This window comes from Grammomys surdaster, unplaced genomic scaffold, assembly GCF_004785775.1.
Source record: "Grammomys surdaster isolate TR1022 unplaced genomic scaffold, NIH_TR_1.0 205, whole genome shotgun sequence".
In the NCBI taxonomy this organism is placed as follows: Eukaryota; Metazoa; Chordata; class Mammalia; order Rodentia; family Muridae; genus Grammomys; species Grammomys surdaster.
The window spans coordinates 95,511-103,367 of record NW_021604650.1 but is presented as its reverse complement, the minus strand read 5'-3'; the positions used below and the strand labels follow the sequence as shown (position 1 = coordinate 103,367).

General features: G+C 35.8%; 1 pseudogene; it reads right to left on the bottom strand.

Moving 5' to 3' along the window:
• Window positions 1-536: 536 nt before the first annotated feature.
• The window catches only part of LOC114624284, a 39,725-nt pseudogene continuing 32,404 nt past the window's right edge, over window positions 537-7,857 (bottom strand).

The window sequence follows — 7,857 nt, the reverse complement described above, 5'->3', positions numbered from 1 at the left end:
TATCTATATCTATATCTATATCTATATCTATATCTATATCTATATCTATATCTATATCTATATCTATATCTATATCTATCTATCTATCTATATAGATATAGATATATAGATATAGATATAGATAGATAGATAGATAGATAGATAGATAGATAGATGCTAGATATGTCAAAGTGGAGAGAATACCAATGAATGTGTCTTAACACAGCTTTACACATGTAGACTTTTTGACCAAGAAAGTTTCTAGGGACATCTATATCCACAGTATCTGAATCCACAGAATAAGTAGGTTAACAAAATGTTCCCATTCAAAAATAGTGACCACAGTGAAACTCAAATAGCAACATACCTAGAAGTTACTGTTCCCATTTAAAGTAGTGACCACTATTAGATAAGCCCAATTTATTTAGTCCTTCATTGCTGCTTTGCCTCCCTCAGGAAAGTCCATTAACAAACAACTCTCCTAAAGATCTGGAAGAGGTTTTACTCACTCATTTCTCACATCATGGATGGACTCAGGAAGAGGCTGATCCTTGGTTTCAGGAAGGAAAAACAAAATAAAGGTAGAGAGGATGGAGCAGCTTCCATAGATGATCCAGGGCAAGGAAGCAGAGTATGCCACTAGCGTCATAAATAGGGGAGCCAGGAATAATCCCGTATTACTTGTCACTCCAATGATTGCTAAACTGTTGACCTTGGGGAAAGAATACAATACACAAAAAGAAATCTGGTAAAGATACACACTTGACACTTGTGACTTAGGATTGTATGTTAATTCTGGGAGTCAGAAACCAGTGCAATGAAACTTAAGGATCATCGAAACTTATTCTTAATCACCAAATCTGTTTTGTTTTGTAAGATTTTTTGGACAGATTCATAATATGAAGAAACATCCTTACCCAACACAATGAAACAGAAATAATAATACTGTATGTCATATTATATGTAAATTCTATATTTTAGCTTAGTTTGTGTATATACATGTGTAGGTTATAGGTATAGCCTCTAAAACTGGCATGGAAATACTAATGGGTAAAAACAGGTTTCAAGAGGTATAAGAGTTTCAAGTAAATGTGACATAAAAAGTAAAGTGGTTTACTGAGTAATAGAAGGGGACCAGCAGAAGTTTGGACCAAGGACTAATAGAGTTGGATCTACAGAAATTGCATCTCAGTGATAACATTATAATGTATCACATTTTCTGTATCCATTCCTCTGTTGAAGGACATCTGGGTTCTTTCTGGCTATTATAAACAAGGCCCTTATGAACATAGTAGAGCATATGTCCTTGTTATATGTTGGAGCATCTTTTGGTTATATGCCCAGGAGTGGTATAGCTGAGTCCACAGGGAATTCTACGTCCAATTGTCTGAGGAACCACCAGAATGCTTTCCATAGTGGTTGTACCAGCTTGCAATCCCACCAACAATGGAGGAGTGTTTCTCTTTCTCCACATCCTTGCCAGCATCTGCTAACACCTGAGTTTTTGATCTTAGCCATTCTGACTGGTGTGAGATGGAATCTCAGGGTTGTTTTGATTTGCATTTCCCTGATGACTAAAGATGTTGAATATTTCTTTAGGTGCTTCTTGGCCATTTGAATTTCCACAGTTGAGAATCCTTTGTTTAGCTCTGTACCCCATTTTTTAAATAGGGTTATTTGGTTGTCTGGAGTCTAATTTCTTGAATTCTTTGTATATATTGTATATTACCTTTCTATTAGATGTAAGATTGGTAAAGATCTTTTCCCAGTCTCTTGGTTGCCATTTTGTCCTATTGAAAGTTTCCTTTGCCTTACAGAAGCTTTGCAATTTTATGAGGTCCCATTTGTTATCTTAGAGCATAAGCCATTGGTGTTCTGTTCAGGAACTTTTCCCCTGTGCCCAAATATTTGAGATTCTTCCCCACCTTCTCTTCTATTAGTTTCAGTGTATCAACAATACCAAACAACCAGAGCTCCCAGGTTATAAACCACCAGGCTGGGAGCACATAGGTAGAAACACATGGCTCCAGCTGTATATGTAGGGGAGGATGGCCTAGTAGGACATAGGTAGGAAAGGATATCATTTGTCCCATTAAGGCTGGATGCCCCAGTGTGGGGGAATTTGAGAGTGGGGAGGTGGGAGTGGGTGGGTGGGGACACATCTTCACAGAAGCTGGAAGAGGGAGAATGTGATAGGGGGCTCCTGGGCAGGAAGGAGGAGGGAGCTGGGTAAGGGGATAACATCTAAAATGTAAATAAAATATCTAATAAAAAATTTAAAAATATTATAATGCAACCAATTACATTGTATGCAAATTCAAAGACCTATATCCACACCTTTCTAACCTCAAAAAATTAGGGTATGAGAACATTTAGTTGGAAATTGACATAATAAGATGATCAGAGAGAATAATGAAAATGAATATGATTTAAAAATATAATCCATACCTGTATGAAATAACCTAAAAATGTATCAAAGATAAAGAAATTTAGAGCATGATGTTTGCTATGAAACACACCTTTTTAGTGGCTCCAAATACTTACATGAGATTCTAAATAGCAGCCCCAACACAAAGTGATATTTCAGTATATTAAAGCTATAAACATTATCATTATGGCTAATTAGTTAGATAACTAACCACTCTTTATTTTCTTCCTTAAGTTAAATAGAATTAGCAGAGATGACTGTTTTATCCCGGGGTTGAAACTTGTACCTTAATGAGGTTGGAAGTAGCTCATTTGCATGTAGAGAATTACTCGAAATAGATAGATAAGAAACTGGTCCTCCCAATGTGGCCATACTAATACGCATAGTCTGCATTTCTGTAGAGGAAGGCAAAGGACAGTGGTTAGTTTGGCTTATCTGTTGTAATTTTTAGTTCACAATTCCCACACAGAAATAGATTAGTGGCTAAGTGAAAATGAAGTAAAAACTGATACTAGTGTTTGTGTTCAAGGGCTATATCCATCATCATAGAACAAAAAAAAAATAGCATATTACAACACTACATTTTGGCAAAGCTACTTGACTACATGGGTTTCCCAGCCCATCACATATATTCATTTACTGAGTGAAATCAGTCATGAGAATTGTAATGTTCACTCCATTTGTACTTCTGTGCAGATCTTCTATGTTTGACATGAATAAAAAATATTATCTTGATAAACAATTAAAACTGGCACATCTTTATGATTACATATTCAGTTGGTCAGATATTTTGTTGGACTCTGGGAGCAAAATTGTAAGGCATAAACCATATATGGCAAGACAAAAAAATGCAATGAACAAAATTAAGTAATCTCTAGTGGAAATAATTAACTTTAACTGTAATAAATATTCATTATTGAATTTTGACTTCTTTTTTATCTAGTGCCTACTGGAGCACATGCTCTAAATAAGCATGGTCACAAGAAATTGTTTGATTAATCATACATCTGAGAAAATGGAAAAACAGAAGGTTATTTTTGCTTACACTGTACTCTTTTCTCACCTTCAGGCACAAATATGTCAGCCAGAATACAGATTCCACTCAAGGACAGAATAACCTGTTGGCCTATTCTACGACCCATGTGATTAAGTACAAAATGTCCAACAAAATTGGCTGGTATGACCAGTACACCAAAGAGAAGCTGCAACAGGATAATATTAGGACTCAGGTGTTGGAGGTGAATTGCCAGGCCAGAAGCTGATAGTATTGAGAGAAGTCTGTAATGAAAGAAGAAAATCATATCACAAGGTGTAGAATTTATGTTCAAAAGCTATTAATATTATCAAACAAGTAATTGTTTTAGTGGGTTTACTATGAAGGTATCTTGAGTTTTTGGATTATTTACTTATAGGGGATAATTTTATACCTACCATAAAGTAATTGTGTGAAGAGGGAGCACATAATCACTCTTGAAGTTTTGGAAAATATTAAAGGGTATGTAGTATAAATGGTGGATCCCATCAGCACTTAGGATTTTTTTCCTGTGTATACAGGAAACCTGTGTGGTTGCATCTTTATGCGTATACAGGTTCATTACTTGAATGTATTTATTTACTATATTAGAATTTTTAACATGTTTGAAATGTAACCAGACAAATGAGTAACAACATCCAACTTTACACCATGAAAAGCAACCTCAGCATCAATCTGTGGTTGTGAGCCTGGCAGAGAGTTTGAATGCACATATTAATCATAATATAACAAGTTTTTTATTGCTAAACTCAAAACATCTCACTAGCTGTAGCTACAGAAATTGTTATATTATACCTCACATCTGTCAGTAAGAAAATATAGCTTGGCACTGTTTCAATAGGCACTATTGTGAGCCTACCTCACAAAGGACAGGAAACATATTTGCTTACGTAGGATGGATGTGTGGAACAAGTCTCTTGGAGAAGGTTTTGTCTTTGCTGCCTCAAGTTCCTTCTTCGTACTTGTTCTCACAACCTTTGAAAATAAAGCCAACATTCTGTTTAGTTGTCACAAAATGATGAGAATTCTGGGGCATTCTGGACACTTGTTGAAGACTGGATCAATAATCATTGCTTTTTTTCCACCAAAAATTTGAATACTAAAGCACTTCTAGAGTCAAAAATTAGAATGAAATGAAATCCCATGACACAAAGGATGCTCAAGGATTTCTACAGTAATGGCATATTAAACAAAGGATTAGGTGACTATAGTACATTGAAAGAGTTCTCAGAGCTGGAGGTAAGGATTAGGAAGGAAAACAACTGAGGAGTTATTTAATTCATGATCTGAATTTTCACATAGATCACTGAGGTTAAATGCTAATGCTAATGAGTTTTGGCTTTCACTGGTTCATAATGACTGAAAATAGACTCAAAAAAATAATTCTTTGCAGAGATTCTTTATTTTAATTTACAAGTCATGCTACTTAAACAAAACATGGCACAGTGTCTTCATGATGCCTAGAACTTAGTTGAGGGTGATATTAAGATTTACATTTCCTAGGTATACTTAAGAATGCTGGTGGTAATATTTCAGAGGGTGATAACCTTTTAGGGTGTAGGTTCTTCCTGCCAAATAGGTCACTTGTCGTCTGAAATTCAATGACAGTTATGTCTTCCATGATGTGAGAATGCCACAAATTCTTACGTCCCCAAGTGCTGGCATATTCTGTCTTCTATGGTTGAATGAACCTTGAATTTGTGACCCAAACTGATATTTTGCCTTTAACCTGTTCCTACCAGTAATTTTGTTTGTGATATTGTGCAAGCAATCTAAAAGAAAAATAAATACCAGATACATCAAGTTGTTGTACCAACAAAGCAGAATTTTAATTCAATCTCATTAAAATTTCAGTATCTAAATCTGTGTGATATAGTAATATAATATAGTAATATAGCCTTTGTGTGGCATAGAATAAATTACTTTTGGACCAGAAACCTACAGAGAAAGTAGAGATGGAAGTGGGGACAGATAACCAGACAGGCCAACAAACGAAATGAGATGTAGAATAGATAGTTTTTTTGGAAAAATCATTGTAATGTTATCTATTACCAATGTCTCTTAACCTGGTTCCTAAATCTCCTGATGAATTTATTCCTATCATTTGTAATGAATGTTATATTGGATGGGAAAAACTAAGGGTAGAAAGCAACTATGTGTACTAATCCTGGACAGTGATAAGTACATGATCCTCATAATATACACTCTTCTACTTTTTTCCTGACATGATAAGTTTGATTTCATTGGTCTTGTCCAGTGAATTTGTGATAATTATGCTTCAAAGACACCAAAATACAGTCCAACACATTCAGAGATACTATCTTTCTTGTAATGGTTCCTAAGAAGACAGTCATATGTGTCATTCTAATTCCTCTGAGTTTTTTTTACTGCCTTCCATTTTATATACATTAGTTTGACACTCTGAATGATTCTTGCTAAAAAACTGTGACTGTGAATAGCTAACACCCTTCCCCTTCTGGCATCTTGTTTTCTTGCATTCAGCTCCCATGTGCTCATCATCAGTGGCAAGAGGGGCTTCCAATTCTGTGCTTCCTAAAGACAAAGAATTATATAATTTGCTTATATAATGGCCTGTCCTGATTGTCTGTTGAAGTCTTTTATGAGTTAAATATTATTGTTATGACAGTATGATGCAATATATTGAATATGTTATACAATTATTTTAACATTTATAATCCAACAACATGCTGTCCTAGAAAATCATACATGTGTCTGTATAGCATTGCATATCTTGTATACAAAGTAAAAAATCATAATCTAGTATTCAATGTGATTATTCTAATGTTTAGGGATTTTTTCCTTGGAGATAACTTTGGTCATTTTAATGTACAATGTAGAAATTTTCTGTATATGAAGCCTTTTTGTTTTAAACCTTCAGTAAATTCTCAGAACATTTTCCTGAAAAATTTTCTCTTTAAAATATTCCTTCTTTCTAAAGACCCAAAATCTCTCTAAAAGTTCAAACTCTTTCAGCTGTCAGTTCCTGTAAAAATCAAAATTAAAATACTTTATAACACTAAGAGGGAAGAATGAGGCACAATCTGAACCAAGCAAAACCAAACTCCAATAATATAAATATCTTAATGTCCAATTATCTTGGATTCACTCATGATCTTCTGGGCTCCATTAAGAAACTTGAGTCACTGCTCCAGCTCTGCCCTCTGAAGGACACACACAGAGGTTGTCTTCTAGGCTCCAGCTGGCTCCACTATACTGCTGCTGCTGCTTTTAGTGGTCATCCCATGGTATTGACATCAAACATCCTAGGGTCTTCTCTATCAATTGGGCTGTGCTTTCAGCAATAGCCTCTGACAGTGCTAAGTCTTAAGGTGTCTACATGACAACCTCAGTCCTGGGCCTTCAACAGCCACTGAGGTTGTACCTTTGCTAATAGCCTCCCTTAGCCTTATATGATGCCAATCTTCAGGGGTTTTCCATGACTTAATATGTCACCAAAACTAGAACTATCTGGGTGATTCATACACTACAAGTTCAGTTGTCAGAATCAGGTACTACCTTTATTACCTCTGGAACACAGCTTCTGTGTACCAAGCAGGAAATGCATACCAGATTATTTCACCTCTGTGGTGCTGGTCTCTTCTTAAACATTGCTAAATTCTTGGATGCAGCCATCCAGCATTGAATATCCCACAAAAGGAAAGGTTGTTAATTACAGATGAGTTTTCAACACCAGCTTACTGGAACCATATCCCATTCACCAAAATGGCTGGTATAGTCTTTGCTTCTTTCTGAAATCTTATAATTTAGACCTGAATCTTCTGTACCTCTCTCAACATGCCTTATTTCTAAGCTCCTATAAAACAATCCACTGTCAACCCTGAATGGATTTTCTAGACCAAATTTCCAAAGTCCTTGTATCAAGTGGTTTTAGTTAGGTTTTCTATTGCTGCAATATAATACAGTGACCAAAAAGCAAGTTGAGGAGGAAAGCATTCATTCAGCCTAAACTCCCACACTGCTGTTTATCACCAAGAGAAATAGGTCAGAAAATCAAACAGGGCAGGAACCTGGAGGCAGACACTGATGCAGAAGCCATGGAGGAATGCTACATACTGGCTTGCTTCCTATGGCTTGTTCAGCTTGCTTTCTTATAGAAATCAGGACCACCAGTACAGGGATAGAACCACCCTCAATGACCTGGATCCTTTCCCAATCAATAACTAACTTAGAAAATGCTTACAGCAAGATCTGATGGAGGTATGTTTTTTCTAGTAAGCTTCCCTCCTTTCAGATACTTCTTGTTTGTGTGTCAAGGGGTCATACGAGTAGCCAGCACAAGTTTCACATTTTCAGTTTGTGGTTTGTAATAGAATGTTTTATGTTTTCATGGCTTAGGTAGCCTACCTCCCAAACTATACTGTTTAGATCACAGATA